Source organism: Cupressus sempervirens, chromosome 2 (assembly GCF_028749045.1).
Source record: "Cupressus sempervirens isolate cs-2001-9-10 chromosome 2, ASM2874904v1, whole genome shotgun sequence".
Taxonomy (NCBI): domain Eukaryota; kingdom Viridiplantae; phylum Streptophyta; class Pinopsida; order Cupressales; family Cupressaceae; genus Cupressus; species Cupressus sempervirens.
Window position 1 is genome coordinate 329,897,648 of NC_143119.1, and position 20,234 is coordinate 329,917,881.

Sequence of the window (20,234 nt, forward strand, 5' to 3'; positions counted from 1 at the left end):
TTATGATAAATTGACTTCAAATTATCTGTGTCAAACGGAACGTATATCTGAATTACGGTTCATGTCACTTCAAAACTTCATAAACTATACAATATTCAACCAAAATAAATCAAGCCAAATGCATCCTCTGGATATTGATGTTACAAATCTAAAGTCGAAAGAATTACTTCATTATCATTTCTCGAAAAAAAGTTATGTGTGTCAAACAAACTGTCACTTTTTAAAATATTGAATTTTATTATGTACCACTTTTCGGAGGAGATAAAAAAAATTGACATAAATAAATTTGTTTTTAGATTAAAAAATATGATTGCAAAGTAGGAACAAAGTACTCAAAATCACTAGTTTATGTCATCTTGAAATTATTTATAGTTTTGAAGATATAGTCACTTGAACGTGATGTTTGTTGCAAAAATATTGATTTCAGTGTCAAAATTGGTCAAAAAGTGGAACCCATTATTGTGGGATCACCCATATTTCTTATTTTAAATATATTTATTACTAGTTTTACATTGATGTTTATTTTTGTAATTTGTAAAATGTTATTCAAATATAGATATTTTAATCAAATATGAAGTTAAATATATTTCTTATTTTAAACACATTTATTATCTTCTACTGTTTTACAATTTTGCCCAATTTTTTAATACCATTAATATTACCCCTCAAACTTACTACATATCTTGGTACTTTGATTTAAGTAATCAACATTTTTTTTAAACTAACACTTGCACCCAAAGTAGGTGCAAGGGGTATGCCGATAGCAAAAAACTATAAATTTGCATAAGATGGCATTATAACTTGTGGTTGAATGCCCAAATACAACATAATTCAAAACCTTAAGACACATCAATTGTTGTTTTGTCATTAGGCATGATTTCTTCAATGAAGCCAAATTATGTTTGATATGTTCTTGTAGCTACATGTAGTGCCTCTCCCATTTGAATTTTGTAAGTCATCCTGATGGATGCAACCTTGTTGATCTTTTGTTGTGATGGGATCATGATTGTGACCCTGAGTGATCTACACCGTTGAGGTGTTTGGATTTAGCTTTCTGTATCAGTTGCTTTGATTATGCTTTTGACTGATCTTTGAGATTATGATGTGATTTTTGGTTCACTGAGGTTTGTGCCAGTGGTTACCAGGATCGATGTGGTATCATAAGGTTGTTCCGTGATTACCTTGAGATGTGTGCAGAGATTGCACTATGTTCTATTAGCATGCTACACTGGACTGGGTACCTGTAGCAGTGGTTAGTCATGTTTATGACTGTGTTCGCTTATGTGTTTTAAGTGCCTTATTTAATGCGTAAGTAATTAAATGGATTGTCCATGTTGATTTATTGGGTTATGTGCTACGGACATTTACCTTGTTATATTTCTGATTAGAGAGATATTCGTTACTCATGTTATGTTTACATTTGAGAGGACCCGAGGGTCAGATGTTACTCTTTGATTCCAATATCATAGATATTAGACTACTATGTTGTTCAGTTAATCATATTGCATGATGATGCCATTTTGAGATGACAGTGTGTTTTATGATGTTATCTGGTTATCTGGTATTTGGACATACCTTTGATTTTGTTGTGTGATGGATTTAATGTATGGTTATTTACTTCATTCCTGTGTTGCTATGCCTTTTGCGAACATGAGTGATGTAAATAGATTATTTTAATATAATTAAATAAATGGTTAAATTAGGTGATTTAATGCATTTATTGCTTCGGCTATGTTATTATATGCAATTGCACTTGATCGTGTTGTTTAGTGTGCAGGATTTATATCCCTGGCAGTGGCACATGGAGTTAGTGACTCAACCATTCATATTTTACCAATGTCGTCCTTGTATGGTCGACGTATCCTTAATTAAATGTTTAATTTAAACCTTTCGATGATTATTAAATCCGAACTCATTTGCATTATGTGATTAGACCAGTAAGCGTGTCTATGCATTTAGAGTTTCGCTTTGTCGCGAAAGTTGTTTAGGAGATTTATGTGTTTTTGGGTTTTCGAGCTTTTTAATTGATTTATTTTAATTTCTAGCAGCTTTGCCATAGATGAATTCCTATTTATAGGAATAACCTATTTTCGTTTGGGTCGATTCGGGGTTTAACTAGATTGGCTGGTTAAATGCCCTAATCGATTATTCACTTGAAAAGTGAATAAATATCCAAAAAGGAATTTAATTCCTCACTTCTCACTTTCAAATGGGAAAGTTGGAGAGTAAAACCCAAAATCCTCTTCATGAGGATTTACTGTTTTGTTCGTTGTGGGAGCTACGGGCGTGGGATCATCGCGAGGTTGGGCTCGTTGGATCCAGCTCGAGGAAACCTTGGATTGCCGCAATTTTTCAGCTACTTCTGTAGGATATTTATTTTATGGTTCAGATTCCCGTTTTGCCCTTTTGGCTGTGAGGTAGGGCTTTCCTGTTTTATTGTTTCTGCTCCGTTTCTGCTTCTATTTTTGGTAGCCATTTGTTTGGAGGCTGAGAACTAGTGTTCCCCTCTATTTTTGTATGCTAGTTCTACCCGGTTGGGCGAGTATAAACATTTTCCTATTTGTTGGGATGAGGGTTTGGGATCTTGCACTGTTATGCTGGTCGTTTTTGCATACGGTGTCCGATTCCATTTATTGTTGGATTTTTGGGGTTTTTGAACCCAAAGGCCAAATGGGTTTTAATTTTGAAGTTTTTTAAAAAAATTTGGGTTTTTACCTTGTTTTGTGTGCCGCCCTATTTTCTGGGGTTTTCTTAGCACAATGTGGGTCGTGGACCTTGATGATCTGTTTGGATATCAGTCAAACCAGTTTTGCACTTTTATGTTGCATTGGGATGCGTGTTGCATCCGTACTCTCGACGTTGTGTTCGATTGAGTGATTTTATATTTGTTATGGTTTCTTTTGGACCTTTGCTTTTGTTCGCGAACGCTAGGATTCGTGTAGAATCCATACTCTCGAATTGAGGCCGGTTGAGTGAGTTCATGAAGTTTGGTCTTATTGCATCATTGGGATTCGTGTAGAATCCATACTCTCGAATTGAGGCCGATTGAGTGATTTAATGATGTATGACTTTATTGGCTTTGGGATTCCTGTAGAATCCGTGCTTCCCGTGTTGCTTTCAGTTGGGTTTTTTCTTTGCATTGTGTTCTCATTCCTATCCTTGTGTTATGATCTTCGAGATGGTGGTGCACCACACATGAGTACGTACGCGTACATTTGTTGGGTGACTTGCGAGGCCCGATCTTCCGTGGATTTGCTGGAAGTTATGATCATTTGGGTTGGGATGGGAGTATGCATGCCCATGAGCACTTGTCGTAGGATGAGCATGGGTAGGGTAGGGTAGCATATGGAGGGGGTTCTATCTCGCAGCCTGGTGACCTTAGTCCCATAGGGTTGGCAGAGGAAGTTTTAAATAAGTGATAATTAAAGAAAATGTGACTGGTAATAAAACTTAAGATAATAAAATGTGTGTGCAGGGCCCTCCGTTGAGGAGTTGAAACGCACGATCTGAGCTCGGGCTTGTCGATGCCAGGCGACTCTCCATGATGTCAGCCCCTACTTAGTAGCCTTTTGAGTGTCTGACCAAGACCTTTACTCCTTGCATTGTCTTAGGTTCTTGGTTGCAGCCATCATACTGTCTGGCGTGAGTGTTAGCCATGGATGTTCTTTTGTGTGTTTTTGGTTGGATCATTATCTCCATCAGCACGGCGGGTGTGGACCCACGGGTGCCACGTGGTTGGGAGGCGTAGCTACCTTCACCACTACTAGGGATCGGTGTACAGAGATGATCTTTGTCCTAGTGCGACCGTTGCTGGATGTCTTCACTTGGTACTTTGGGTTACGAAGTATGCTTTCTTGTGATTTATGCTTTCATTGGGATGCTTGTATATCATGTTTAGATGATGTTAGTTTATTTGACGCGTTCCCTTATTATGATGTTTACCATATGATTAGATGCTGTGAATTGTTGTATTAGCATATCTGTTGCTTATTGCTATTTAGCATGTGATAGGTGATGTTATCTACTATAGGATTATCTTATGCTTTTCTACTAGCATGTTAGATTTCCTTATGCTTATATTGTTGCATGTTTTTAGTAGTGACGTCCCTATTACGACAGTATCGACGATCTGGTCGATGGCTTGGGATGTTACGCACGGGGGATGGCTAGGACCCACAATGGTCTTATGACGCTATTGATGGTTGGGAGGAACCGTGTACTTAGTTTGGTTGTTTTGTTCTTGAGATGTATTTATGTACATTGCGATGATGCTTTTGTTCTCTGCGATGTTTAATTCAGTGTGTTCTTGCTGCTATAGTTTAGATGGTTTGGTGTTCTTCATTCTGTGTTGTTCTTGCACTCAAGTGTTCATTCCTCGAGCCTTCGTGGATCCGGTACTCCCCGGTGTGGAGGTTCTTTTGTCAATTTTTTTCCCGTTTTTGAGTTCTGGAAGTGTTTTTACTTTCTATGGGCGACATTTGTTCAGCATTGTGCGACACTGATAAAGTATCGTACGCCCATAGAAAGAATGTCGCACGAGACTGTAAAGTGTCGCACGTATTACTGGAGAAGTGTCGTACGACACTGGAAGAGTGTCGCACGACTTTATGGAAAATGTCGCGCGATACTTTTTCAGTATCGCACGCCTTCTTGAGAAGTGTCGCACTCAGTAAGGGAGAAGTGTCGCCCTCCCTTAGTAAAAAGTGTCGCACGGTTTTTGTGAAAAACCTGCGCGTGCCATCAGCGGGCACTTTTCGTCATGATCCAATCTTTTCGAGACTGGTTCTAGATACCCTTTTGGGCGTTCTTCAAGCCTATGTTGTTGCATTTTGAATTGAGGAGGTTTCATTTGAAATTCATAAGTATAAGTTGACGTATATTTAATTCCTTATACTTAAGATATATTTTAATATATGCGACAAATCGTTTGAGATAGGCTTCAGACCTCTCAGAGATAAGTTATGGATTCTAGGAAATTTTAGGGCTTCAGAAATCCAAACTTAGCCAATTTTCAGGGCTTCAGGATTTCAGGCTTAGCCAAATTTTGAGATTCTGCATTTTACCCCAACTTGGTGTTTTGTTGATGAGTGGTCATTTCTTGTGCCCTCATCTTGTTGTGGTGGTTGTTGGATTTTGTTTGGGTGTGTCAGTTGGGTAGTGGCGTTCGGAGATTCGTTGGTTGTCGGGATTGTGTTGAAGTCTTCTGTTGCGATCGTTGTGATCCCTGTATGATGTTGTCATGTGCATTCATACTTGTAAAAAAAAAATATCTTGGCTTGATTTGAATCCTTGTTTCCAAGGATCTCCGGGTGGGGCATTACATTTGGTATCAGAGCCCATGTTCAAACATTGGGATCTCTGTGTTATGTTGCCCTTGTAGTTGTTGCTGCGTTGGTTGAGTGTGAGTGTCTTGATGAGAACTCGTGATCTTTGTTGCTTTGGTATCTACTCATGATGGACTTGCTTGTCCAGTAGATGCAACTAGAGTAGTGTGAGGAGAAGGAAGTGAGTCTTCCTGATTTTGTGAGCGAAATCGTTGCGCCTTGTTGGTTGGTTGCTTGTGTGACTCCTTTTGGATGGAACCACTGATTGGTGTCCATGTGTTGGCTTGTGTGCCTCTTTTTGTTTCTCCTTGTGGAGTGGGTGCATTGTTTCCCTGTTTTCTCCTGATTGTAAGTTGATGAATGAATCTTATTGTGATTCTTTATTTTGTTGATATAATGATGAAACGGTTCCTTTCATTGAAAATGAGTGTTTATTGTGAATCATTGCAAAGTTGTAGTTTTGCATTATATATTTGGGTTAATGACTTAAGTTCCCAATCTGATTGCTTCTTAAGCTTATGTAGAACTGTATTAATTTGATGAACATTTAAATGTTGCATTGCATGAAAATTTTTGTTTTTTGCATATGCAGGAGATTACTGATGGTATATTGTTTGATGTGTGTGAGTGTGTTCTCTAACATTGCTAGGATGATGTATTCCTTAGCATTGTGTGGTGATTTATCCCTCTTGTGTGACTGTACTCAGTCATCACCTGTAATGTGATTTGTTTGATGCCTTATTTTATTGGGCTGGAGGTACTTTCCTCATGTTGTTGGGCTAGCATTGGTTTTTAGTATTTTCCTCTCTTGGAGTAGTCATCAAATTTTATCTATCGCTCTCTTTGTGGCAGTTGTCACATTTGACTTATTGTTGAAATGAGCTCTTTTTGATACTTACTATTGGAATTGATAATTCCCCCATTTGGGCTCTTTGATTTTGTTTCATGATGACTTTTCTAGATGTGTTTCACTGCTGCCCTATTGTGTGTTGTGACTCTATCATGTTCATCTCGATCCTCTGGTAGTATGTACAAGAGATATTATCATGGAGAACATGCTAGTGTGTCTGATAGATTTTAAGTGTTAATGTAATTGGATGGTTTAAAAGATGAGTAAATGGAATGTTATTTTTGAAAGAAATTGAAAGGTATGTACTTGTTTTATGGTGACTCTTGGACCCTTGCTTGAAACCTTTCAGTTCATTGTGCATTAGTGCTTATATTATGTTTAATTAATGAATTTATGAAAGAAAAGTAATGATGGTTTCAATGTGTGATTTACCTTTCATTCCATGCCTTATGTTGTTTTGGGCATGTGTGCTCTTGTGTGGATTTGGACATTTCGTCTGTTGCTTGTCTTGGTGACCAAGGCTGTTGGTTTTGTCTTTGTTGTTTTGATTTGAGTGGTGGCTCAGATCGTAGGTCTTAGGTCTCTCTTAGCTTCTTCTTGTTGTAGTCCCTTTCGATATCTTTTCGACGCTTTTCAAATGGATTCAATCCGAGTTCAGTTGTGAGGCTTTGGCTTCTAGAGTTGTTGATCGATGTTCTGAGTACCTTTTCAAGTAGAGGCCAATTCAATCATGACATATCGTATTTATGGCCATTGGAGAACTTTAACTCCTCATGTTATTCAATAACGGAAGAGTTATCTTGTCTTTATAATCTACTAGGTACTTGTTGGGGTTTGTGCTTGGGTTTTGTATTTCCTATTGCACTGAACCGCCCTTGTGAGGTGTAGTGTGGTTTGTGAGCGTTCCTTGGTTGAGGATGATGTTGCCTTGTCATTTGGGAGTGACTCAGTTCTTTGATGAGTCTAGATTCTCCTTCTTGGACATTGCCTTGGGTGCATCTCCTTATCCTTTTCTCTCTTGTGAGAGTAGGCTAGTATGGTTATGCCACTAGCTCAGTTAGTGCTTTCTAGTCAGTATGTTGATGGTTGGTGAAATTGTGAGTTTCCTAACGTATCATGGACTGTTTAGTGTAGAGGTTGAGAGAGAGACTCCCTCTCAGTCCTAATACTCTGTAGTATCCTTCTCCCTAAGCGTATATCTTCATGTGGACTGTCTCAGTCAAGTTTTCTCTTTAACCGTTGACTTGAGGCTAGAGATTGATTTTAGCAGTAGATTGGGTGTAGTTTTCCTAGCATGGTGCTAGAGAGACATGGTATCATTGGACACATGGTACCATCTCGTAAGTTGGTATGCAGACATTTGATGATTGTGTCCATTGACGAAAGTCTTTGAACCTTGTGAGAAGGTGATATCTTGTCTGGTTGGGTTGTGTTACCCTAGTTTCCAGTGGTAGTTGAGTTTTTGTGCCTTGGTGAGGTGTCATGCTCCTACGCTTGGTGGTGAGTAGTCTTTTGGAGTGTGTCCTTTTGTTGGTAAACTTTCATCCTCTTTATTCTAAGGGTGAGTTTACGTGGATTCTAGAATGATCATGTGTGACATGATAGTTTTCTTGGGAGTTTGGGATGGTTATTTCCCCATGATTCCAACTCTTGTTGGAAGTGTGCCTTATTTTGACCTTGTTTGTGGTCTTGTAGTTGGTGCATGTTGTAGTTGGGCACCTTTTGACAAGGTAGAGAGGCTTGTTCCTTACCTTGTATTGTTGATTTTATGGCTAGATGGTTTTTCCTAGCGCATAGAAGGTTCCTTGTTGGAGGACCTTGTGCCTATGTGTCACCCTTTCTCTCGTGGTTAACCTATTTGGGGGTTAACATGATGGTTTGAGAATGTTGGAGTGATTTGGGTTTGACTTGTACAAAGTTGTTGAGTCATTCCTATTGCTTGCTTTTGATTTTGGTTCTTGTGTGTTTTGGTTTCTATTCTTGGATTGCAGGCTTCCAGGAGTAAGCCTAGTCTTTTGGGGGGGGGGATGATGTAGTGCCTCTCCCATTTGAATTTTGTAAGTCATCCTGATGGATGCAACCTTGCTGATCTTTTGTTGTGATGGGATCATGATTGTGACCCTGAGTGGTCTACACCATTGAGGTGTTTGGATTTATGTTTTTGTATCAGTTGCTTTGATTATGCTTTTGACTGATCTTTGAGATTATGATGTGATTTTTGGTTCACTAAGGTTTGTGCCAGTGGTTACCAGGATCGATGTGGTATCATAAGGTTGTTCCGTGATTACCTTGAGATGTGTGCAGAGATTGCACTATGTTCTATTAGCATGCTACACTGGACTGGGTACCTGTAGCAGTGGTTAGTCATGTTTATGACTGTGTTCGCTTATGTGTTTTAAGTGCCTTATTTAATGCGTAAGTAATTAAATGGATTGTCCATGTTGATTTATTGGGTTATGTGCTGCGGATATTTACCTTGTTATATTTCTGATTAGAGAGATATTTGTTACTCATATTATGTTTACATTTGAGAGGACCCGAGGGTCAGATGTTACTCTTTGATTCCAGTATCATAGATATTAGACTACTATGTTGTTCAGTTAATCATATTGCATGATGATGCCATTTTGAGATGACAGTGTGTTTTATGATGTTATCTGGTTATCTGGTATTTGGACATACCTCTGATTTTGTTATGTGATGGATTTAATGCTATGGTTATTTACTTCATTCCTGCGTTGCTATGCCTTTTGCGAATGTGAGTGATGTAAATAGATTATTTTAATATAGTTAAATAAATGGTTAAATTAGGTGATTTAATGCATTTATTGCTTCGGCTATGTTATTATATGCAATTGCACTTGATCGTGTTGTTTAGTGTGCAGGATTTATATCCCTGGCAGTGGCACATGGAGTTAGTGACTCAACCATTCATATTTTACCAATGTCATCCTTGTATGGTCGACGTATCCTTAATTAAATGTTTAATTTAAACCTTTCGATGATTATTAAATCCGAACTCATTTGCATTATGTGATTAGACCAGTAAGCATGTCTGTGCATTTAGAGTTTCGCTTTGTTGCGAAAGTTGTTTAGGAGATTTATGTGTTGTTGGGTTTTCGAGCTTTTTAATTGATTTATTTTAATTTCTGGCAGCTTTGCCATAGATGAATTCCTATTTATAGGAATAGCCTGTTTTCGTTTGGGTCGATTCGGGGTTTAACTAGATTGGCTGGTTAAATGCCCTAATTGATTATTCACTTGAAAAGTGAATAAATATCCAAAAAGGAATTTAATTCCTCACTTCTCACTTTCAAATTGGAAAGTTGGAGAGTAAAACCCAAAATCCTCTTCATGAGGATTTACTGTTTTGTTCGTTGTGGGAGCTACGGGAGTGGGATCATCGCGAGGTTGGGCTCGTTGGATCCAGCTCAGGGAAACCTTGGATTGCCGCGATTTTTCAGCTACTTCTGCGGGATATTTATTTTATGATTCAGATTCTCATTTTGCCCTTTTGGCTGTGAGGCAGGGCTTTCCTGTTTTATTGTTTCTGCTTCTGTTTTTGGTAGCCGTTTGTTTGGAGGCTGAGAACTAGTGTTCCCCTCTATTTTTGTATGCTAGTTCTACCCAGTTGGGCAGGTATGAACATTTTCCTATTTGTTGGGATGAGGATTTGGGATTTTGCACCGTTATGCTGGCGATTTTTGCATATGGTGTCCGATTCCATTTATTTTTGGATTTTTGGGGTTTTTGAACCCAAAGGCCAAATGGGTTTTAATTTTGAAGTTTTCCAATTTTTTTGGGTTTTTACCTCGTTTTGCGTACCGCCCTATTTTCTCGAGTTTTCTTGGCACAATGTGGGTCGTGGAACTTGATGATCCGTTTGGATATCAGTCAGACCAATTTTGCAGTTTTATGTTGCATTGGGATGCGTGTTGCATCCGTACTCCCGACATTGTGTTCGGTTGAGTGATTTTATATTTGTTATGGTTTTTTTTGGACCTTTGCTTTTGTTCACGAACGCTAGGATTCGTGTAGAATCCATACTCTCGGATTGAGGCCGGTTGAGTGAGTTCATGAAGTTTGGTCTTATTGCATCATTGTGATTCGTGTAGAATCCATACTCTCGAATTGAGTCGGATTGAGTGATTTAATGATGTATGATTTTATTGGCTTTGGGATTCCTGTAGAATCCGTCCTTCCCGTGTTTCTTTCAGTTGGGTGTTTTCTTTGCATTGTGTTCTCATTCATATCCTTGTGTTATGATCTTCATGATGGTGGTGCGCCACACACGAGTACGTACGCGTACATTTGTTGGGTGACTTGCGAGGCCCGATCTTCTATGGATTTGCCGAAAGTTATGATCATTTGGGTTGGGATGGGAGTATGCATGCCCACGGGCACTTGTCGTAGGATGAGCATGGGTAGGGTAGGGTAGCATATGGAGGGGGCTTCTATCTCGCAGCCTGGTGACCTTAGTCCCATAGGGTTGGCAGAGGAAGTTTTAAATAAGTGATAATTAAAGAAAATGTGTGACTGGTAATAAAACTTAAGATAATAAAATGTGTGTGTGGGGCCCTCCGTTGAGGAGTTGAAACGCACGATCCGAGCTTGGGCTTGTCGATGCCAAGCGACTCTCCATGATGTCAGCCCCTACTTAGTAGCCTTTTGAGTGTCTGACCAGGACCTTTACTCCTTGCATTGTCTTAGGTTCTTGGTTGCAGCCATCATACTGTCTGGCGTGAGTGTTAGCCATGGATGTTCTTTTGTGTGTTTTTGGTTGGATTATTATCTCCATTAGCACGACGGGTGTGGACCCACGGGTGCCATGTGGTTGGGAGGTGTAGCTACCTTCACCACTGCTAGGGATCGATGTACAGAGATTATCTTTGTCCTAGTGCGACCGTTGTTGGATGTCTTCACTTGGTACTTTGGGTTCCGGAGTATGCTTTCTTGTGATTTATGTTGTCATTGGGATGCTTGTATATCATGTTTAGATGATGTTAGTTTATTTGATGCATTCCCTTATTATGATGTTTAGCATATGATTAGATGCTGTGAATTGTTGTATTAGCATATCTATTGCTTATTGTTGTTTAGCATGTGATAGGTGATGTTATCTACTATAGGATTATCTTATGCTTTTCTACTAGCATGTTAGATTTCCTTATGCTTATATTGTTGCATGTTTTTAGTAGTGACGTCGCTATTACGACAGTACTGACGATCTGGTCGGTGGCTTGGGATGTTACATGCGGGGGATGGCTAGGACCCACGATGGTCTTATGATGCTATTGATGGTTGGGAGGAACCGCGTACTTAGTTTGGTTGTTTTATTCTTGAGATGTATTTATGTACATTGCGATGATGCTTTTGTTCTCTGCGATGTTTAATTCAGTGTGTTCTTGCTACTATAGTTTAGATGGTTTGGTGTTCTTCATTCTGTGTTGTTCTTGCACTCAAGTGTTCATTCCTCGAGCCTTCGTGGATCCGGTACTCCCCGGTGTGGAGGTTCTTTTGTCAATTTTTTTCCCATTTTTGAGTTCTGGAAGTGTTTTTACTTTCTATGGGCGACATTTGTTCAGCATTGTGCGGCATTGATAAAGTATTGCATGCCCATAGAAAGAATGTCGCACGAGACTGTAAAGTGTCGCACGTATTACTGGAGAAGTGTCCTACGACACTGGAAGAGTGTCGCACGGCTTTATGGGAAATGTCGCGCGATACTTTTCCAGTATCGCACGCCTTCTTGAGAAGTGTCGCACTCAGTAAGGGAGAAGTGTCGCCCTCCCTTAGTAAAAAGTGTCGCACGATTTTTGTGAAAAACCTGCGCGTGCCATCAGCGGGCACTTTTCTTCGTGATCCAATCTTTTTGAGAGTTGTTATGGATACCCTTTTGGGCGTTCTTCAAGCCTATGTTGTTGCATTTTGAATTGAGGATGTTTCATTTGAAATTCAGTTTTTGGGTTTCTGTTGTAGTCCTTCGGGGTTTAAAATATATCGTTTAAGTATAAGTTGACGTATATACTTAAGATATATTTTAATATATGCGACAAATCGTTTGAGATAGGCTTCAGACCTCTCAGAGATAAGTTATGGATTCTAGGAAATTTCAGGGCTTCAGAAATCCAGACTTAGCCAATTTTCAGGATTTCAGGCTTAGCCAAATTTTGGGATTCTGCATTTTACCCTAGCTTGGTGTTTTGTTGATGAGTGGTCATTTCTTGTGCCCTCATCTTGTTGTGGTGGTTGTTGGCTTTTGTTTGGGTGTGTCAATTGGGTAGTGGCGTTCGGAGATTCGTTGGTTGCCGGGATTGTGTTGAAGTCTTCCGTTGCGATCGTTGTGATCCCTGTATGATGTTGTCATGTGCATTCATATTTGTAAAAAATATATATATCTTGGCTTGATTTGAATCCTTGTTTCCAAGGATCTCCGGGCGGGGCATTACACTACAAACATGGTAATGTTAGTGTTATGCATTATTTTCTTACTCGAACAATAAACATGGGCATCATATGTTATTTTAACTATAATTCTAATATAACCTATTTCTATTTTTAGATTAATCCCATGTAAAGCAAATAAAAGAGTTAATTTATCATTCGAATCAATATGAGTTTCAACATATTAATCCACACATAGAAGCAAACAATGTCATACTTTGCATCTTTAAATTTGGTTTACATGGACTCTTAATGAACTACTTGTTTGATTTACCTTATGTGGGTTCTTTAGGGATATGGAAGTTCGTGTTCAACAAATTAATGCATAGTTTGGTTTGGATGATTTATAAAAGTTGAAGTTTTATCCTTACCTTTCTCTTATTTCTTTTACATTATCATTAATAATAAATTGAAAAATCATATAAATGATAGTACATGATTAAAACATTAAATTCCTTAATATTTACTTTGGTACATGTATGGTAGTTTGGCCTTTGTTAGCTATGTGTATATAATATTATCTACATAAATAAATAGATATAATCATACTAAGCTTTATGAATGAACTCACTCTTATGGAAGATCAAACTTTGTCTCTTTTCAATGAGAAAATTCTTATCTTTTTATTATAGTTACATTAATCCATGTCAAGTCAAAGTCATTGATTCTTCTTTCATAAGTAATGGTTAGGAAGAACTCATATCTCAAAAGAATGAATGGAACATTTAACACTTTATTGCATCTAGGTGATGCTCGCAAAGATGAAGAATTAGATCTTCCCAAAAGATCATCCGTATCGAAAAAACATTAAAATATTAGACATTCACAATAATCATCTCAATATCCTTAACAATAACCACAATTTATACTTAACTATCAAATTTCTTCTCCAAATAAAATAATTCCTCCTAAATAAACCAATCCAAAAGAAAAGGAATGAATAACTACCTTAACCCTATTATTGCCTAAATTACATTGTATTACATGATGGAAATCTAATTTTGAAGCTTATTAAATAGACAATAGATGTAAGGTCTCTTAAAAAGTCATTCAAACTACTATTAAATGTTTTATAAAAACTTATAATATCAAATGCAAAATTCCTTTCGATTATTTTATATAATCTAAATTTTAAAAAGTTTTAGTTACAACCATGAGAAGACTTTGCATTCCTTTCTATCTATAATTATATTGAGGCAACGTTTTCTTGGTAGTTTCTTGTCTTTGTAGAATTTTATACTAGATGTATGACAATGTCATTTTCATAGATTGTGCAGAAGATGTGTAAATTTATTTATTTCTCTAACTAGTTCACACAAACCCATCTCTCATGAGAATGAATGGAACACTTAGAACTCATTGGATCTAGGTGATGCTCACAAAGATGAAGCACCAAGACTTCCTAGGTGGTCACCCATCCTAGTACTACTCTAGCTCAACTGGACTTAATGATGGAGTTTCCTCCATGGTTAAGCACACTCTTCTTGCAACTCTATTTGCAAAGCATTCACCAAGTGTTGTGCCTTATGAACCATTTATAAGAAAGTCCTTAAGCTCTTTAATTGATAAGTAGGATATATTTTCCACAAAAAGTCTAATTTTGATATTACTATCAGGATTCAACAATGTAGTTTTTGAGTCTAACTAATTGACCCATGTCTCATGAGTAGTCATTCACATGAACTCATCTCTCATGAGAAAGAATAGAACACTTATAACCCATTAGATCTAGGAGATATGGAAGGCTTCCCTATCACCCCTTCTTTATCTGTCTTAGTTGCAAAAGCATTGTATTATATTTTGAGATCTACTTTCATTGGTCCACCAATTAGAGGCATTAAAATCCCTAATAAATATAACGCAATCAAAGCTCAATTTTTTGATGATACGGCTCTATCTATCAAACTTAATGAGGATAATTTTGATCATACTATTGATAGCCCCTAACTTTATTGTAAAGCATTAGGGGTTAAGATTGATCCTCAAAAATATATTGTGATAAGGTGCAATGCATCACCTTCTAGGTAGTTGGCTTCAAACAATTGGGGATGGACTCACCCATACACAATCAATAAGTACTTATAGATTCCTTTTTTCATTAGTCCCTTTACTATAGATACATGTTGAATTGGTTATATGCCAAAATTAAAAAGAAACATCAAAAATAGAAAACCTGCCTATTGTCATTTGTTGGGAGGATTCAATTTGTAAAAAAATTTATGTCCTCACATGTTATTTATTTTACATATTGTGCTCTAATTACAAAGTCAATAAATTAGAAAATATTCTTAGGGATTGCCTTTGGTCATATGTTCTTGGTAACCAAAAAAGACAATGTTTCTTGGATTAGTGTTTTGTATCTAAACACATTGGCAGGGGCGGGGGGGGGGGGGGGGGGGGGGGGGTGGGGCTTGGTTTAGGAGATTTGAAAGGTCCAAGGGCTACCTTGGCTTCTAATTTTTTAAAGCTTTCTCTAGCATTGAACCATGGAGAATATTAGTTATAAATAATATATATCTTTTAAAATGCTAGAAAAGTAAGTTTTGGAAAGACATTGACATTTGTGACATGTTTTGTGACATTTGTGACATGTTGATGGGTAGCTTTGAGGTAAAAATTTTTCATCACTTAGGAAAGCATGAACGAGGATAAAACATTTATTGACTCATAGAGATGTCATCGAACATCACCTTATGTATATTGTCTTTAATAGGTCAATATGGTGGGGGTGATGCTCACTAACAAGCCTCTTGTACTTACACATTGTTTCTCACCTCAAGGATGGTACTCTTCAAGCATTGTTTCTATTGGTGATATCATGGTGAACAAGCTCTTCTCTTGGGAGGATTTGTGCCTTAAATATGATATCCCTTGTTCTCATAAGAAATAAATTTTTTTGATTTTCAAGGTTATTGGTTCTTTTTTCCTCAAGGAAATAATGAATGCATGCCAGTTTCTTGAACAATTGAAGTGGAGAGATGAGACTTCTTTTGAAGATGTCAAAGTGAAACAAATTTATCAAATGTTGAGGGATGATTCCTAGATTACTGCATTAATTAGTGAGTCTTGGGGTTTTCTTTGGTCTAAGTCCAAGTGTAATTTTGTGTTATATAGGATGTGGAAAAGTTTCATTGAAAGGTTGTAGGTCCTTGTCAAGAAATTTGTGTGCAAAAAAAGGTGATAAATTGTCAAATCCATTCTTACAATCCACCCAACTCCTTGTAATCATAAAATCATCCCTTCAAAGTACCATATTCAACAATTGGAATAAATCCTCATGTCTGTGTATCAAGTCATAATTAATGCACGCAATGACCTCTGTTTGAAGGGGAAATCTAAGTTGCTTCACATATTGAACCACCCTTGGGTAGATCAAGTTGAAGGAAGTAATAACATCATAGGGACATGGGATTACTGATGACCAAAGTTCTAATTTAATCTTACTAGGCTCAAAAATGTTAATTACAGAGTTTTGATGTGATGTACAATACATGTATAATTTTACTATAGCTAACAAAACTCTGAAGAAACTGCTCATAGTTTAGTTTTTTAATCAGTACTATGGATGGATATAAATTTGGTTTTCATGATATATTTTGTGAAATATCTTTAATAGAAAAAAAATTCCTATAGACTTCATAAACTAAATAACTAGCATACAGAACAATATTAGAAAAAAAATACTTTACTTTCTTGGTTGGATAGTTAAGCTTTACACTAATTAATGTATTAGAAAGGAAAAAGAAACAAAATAAGTCTAAAACAATAAGAAAAAAATAGAAAATATACATTTTTACATTTAGCTTTAAAAATATCATATAATATTGAATTATAACTGAAATGCAACATCTTTTAATCTACTTTTATTTTTATTTTTTTGTTATTAACTTACTTTTATTATTATCTATTTATCAAGTAAAATACCACTCGTATTAATGTCAAAGACTACCAATCAGTTATGGGGAAGAGCATAAGTAATTTTGACATAGTCTATATACTATATAGACTTGATCTCCAATTACTAATTTTAAAGATTATTAAACATGAAAAGAATGTTATCCTAGTCATCATTTTTAATCTTTTTGATTTCTAATCGACCAATTTGTGCACTTTTAGTAGAACATCTGTGCATAATTACTAGAAAATTTGTCCAAATGTAGAGGTTAGTGAGATCCACAGGCTACTGAAGGACAAATAACACGATATGTTGGTCATCCACTGCATCAAGGTGCTGGAAAATCTCTAATGATGAGACGTGTGTGATTTTTCCTACCGCCATGGCTAGAAAGACATGTGCTTGGAAATGGAGGTAGTCTTTGGGATGGGCCCAAACTGATTATGGTTTCTTTGGCAATCATATTGTCATTGGGAAGTGCATTTTTGAGTGTCTTCACTCTAGTTTGATTTTGAGATTAGATTTCCTTTCTTGAAAACCATAATAGATGGTAGACTTAATTCATTTCTGGACTGCAAAGAGGCTCTTCACCATGAAAAGTCCTTGCAAGTTAGACGCCCATAGTTGATTGTTGTTGAACATAATGATTGATCGTTGTGTAGTGGTAGAAGTTCAAGTTGGGTCTCTTCATATAGTAAGAGAATGCAAGTGCATCCCATGTTCTATGATTTAGCTACACACTCTTTAAAAGGAGGACCATGATGAGGAAAAAGAGTTTATTTAGAGTTGGAGATAATTCGGCTGAGTTCCCTTCCAAGAAGATCAGCCAATACAAACACCAACGGATATCTCTTCTGTATAATCGCATAACTCGTCTCCCTGAATATTTTAGATGCCACATACTGCTCTCTTTGATTCGTCGCCATAGTGAATGCCTCTTTGTCATTTTGCCCAATTTTCTCAAGGATTTTACATGGTTGAGAACCCTCACTTTGAGCATGACTAGGATTGAATCCCTTCCCATCACCCTGGGGTACCTATAAGGTTGGAGTATCTCTTGATGTCTTGCAGACTAATCTGAAATCCCTACTTGCAGTTGTCGCTCACCTGTAGAGGTTGATTTCTTTGAACATCTTTGAATGTAAAGAGATCAAAATCCTTCTTCTACAAATGAACAAGTTGGAAGATCTGGGCTACTTGAACCTGAGGCACTGTATTAAAATGAGGTTCCTTCCATTCCAAATAGAAAAAAATCATTTCACTCCAATGCTTAATTATTGACTATTGCGACAATTTATTGTGGAAGCTTCAAAGTTTCCAGTTGGAAAGTAATTTGTAGTAGTCCTAAATACACCAAACGAACCCTAAGTTTTTCATTTTGCAATTTGATTTCCTTTGCATAATGTTTGTGAGATTTTGAAATCTTTGAAACTGTCCAATAACCTTCCAATGCAACAAATATATTTGTGAAGAAACCATTTTTCCATCTTACCTTCACAATATCAGTGACTATGACTTGAGAGTCACACTATATATGCATTTTCTTGACACTATTACACTTTGCCACTTGGATAGCAAAGATGGTAGCTTGTCAGTTTGCAACATTTTTGGTTCCATCCGGAAGAAATTTTACTCCTATGAATAGAATATTCTCCTCTACATCAAGGAGAATATGAGCATCATCATCATGACACAAGAAGATTCTCTAAAACAACATGAGCATCATCATCACCCCCATCAGAAGAATCAACCCTTAGGAGCCCTTAAACAAACCTTATTTTATTAATATTTTAATTACCATAATTTTTTTAAAATTAAATCTTATTTTTCTAAAAATTTATATTTAGATTCAAACTATATTTTTCTATTGACTTATCGCTTTAATCTTGTTCTAGTATAATTTAACAATTCCCTTACCAAAAAAAGTGCAAAAGTGCTATATATGAAGAGTGTCCCCACAATAAAATTTAAAAGCTAAGTGATATTCACCAATGACAATGATCTTTATCCTATTATTTAATATAATATTTAAAAATAAAAAGAAATTAACAAAAACATTTATTGATGAAATTCCCTTAAACAAACCTTATTTTATTAATATTTTGATTACCATAAAAAAATGTTTTTTATATTAAATCTTATTTTTCTAAAAATTTATATTTAGATTCAAACTATAGTTTTCTATTGACTTATCCCTTTAATCTTGTACTAGTATAATTTAACAATTCCCTTAAAAAAACTGCACAAGTACTATATATCAAGAAAGTGTCCCCACAATAAAACTTAAAAGGTAAGTGATATTCAGCAATGACAGTGATCTTTATCCTATTATTTAATATAATATTTAAAATTAAAAAGAAATAAAAAAAATATTTATTGATGAAATTTCCTTATCCCATAACGATCATGTTATTTTGTCCTCCAAGTTCCAACCATTACTTCTAAACAATCCTACCTTAGGATGGAGACATTTTTTCACGCAAACTATTTTTCCAAAAATTCCTACAATTTTAGAAATTGACGACATTTAAAAGTTAAAAAATTCCCTCCAAAATTATTCTTCAAGAATCTACAAATTGGACTCAAATCTTCATTTTAAAAACCTCAAAATTTGGCCAACGGAAAACACGAGGGAACTTTTGTATCATCATTGAGCAAGAAGCATCCTGCATTACCATGATGTATGACTTTCATGACATGATTCAGCAAACCTAATCATCCTTATCCTGAAACACAGAGAAAGTTTGTTCCTATGTTCTTGCATTCCGTTATTAAAGCCTCCATTTTGGAATGCCATTTGTCTCATCTCACTCCATCTGTCTTGAGTCTCATCAATGCATAAATTCTCTATATTTTTTTCATTAAGATCAGCAATTTTCTTTCCCCTCCTACTGAATTTCTAGCTCTACATTCAGGATTGTCAAAGCAGCAACAACCATTTTCTTCGTGTAGATGCTCAAAAATGGTTCGCATCTATGATTTCATCACTTCTTCATACTAATTTGTCCCATTTTCTCATTCTACTAACTTTGATCTTTTGGCTAGATTGACCATATTTTGTCATTTGTATCCCCTTTCACATCAATTTCATATCAACTTGAAATCATACCAAATCAACTCAAAATCATATCAAATCAACTCGAAATCACCCCAAATCAACTCGAAATCAGTCCTAATCAACCCAAAACATATCAAACATCCCAAATCAATCATCATTTATCCACTCCTAGGCATTTTTGTGGCTTTTAGTGTCTTGGAAACCTATCAACTTATCAATCTTATCAATCTGACCTTAGTACTATCATGGCTCTCAGTGCTAGGTCAAAATATCATTCATGTCATTCAATCTTTGACATTGTTGAGGCTTTCAATGTCAGATCATGGCATCATCAACCATTTTAATAATATTGATAGTGTCCGTCAGTGTTATTATGATCAAACCTTATCAGTCAATTTCAATCTTGTAGCATTTAAAATGTCGGTTAAATGTTACATATCAATTAATTCATGTCATGTGTCCTTGCCATGTTATCAATTTTGATCTATCAATTAATTTGACCATGGCTTTGGTCTACCTTTTCATCATCTCATTCGATATCCATCATCGTCACATTTTCATCAAAGGATACAATCGCATTCATTTAATCAATTTGGCCAATCATCTACTAATTTTCTCTATAGGATTAAATAACCCATAATTTAATCTTATTCTTTCTAATTA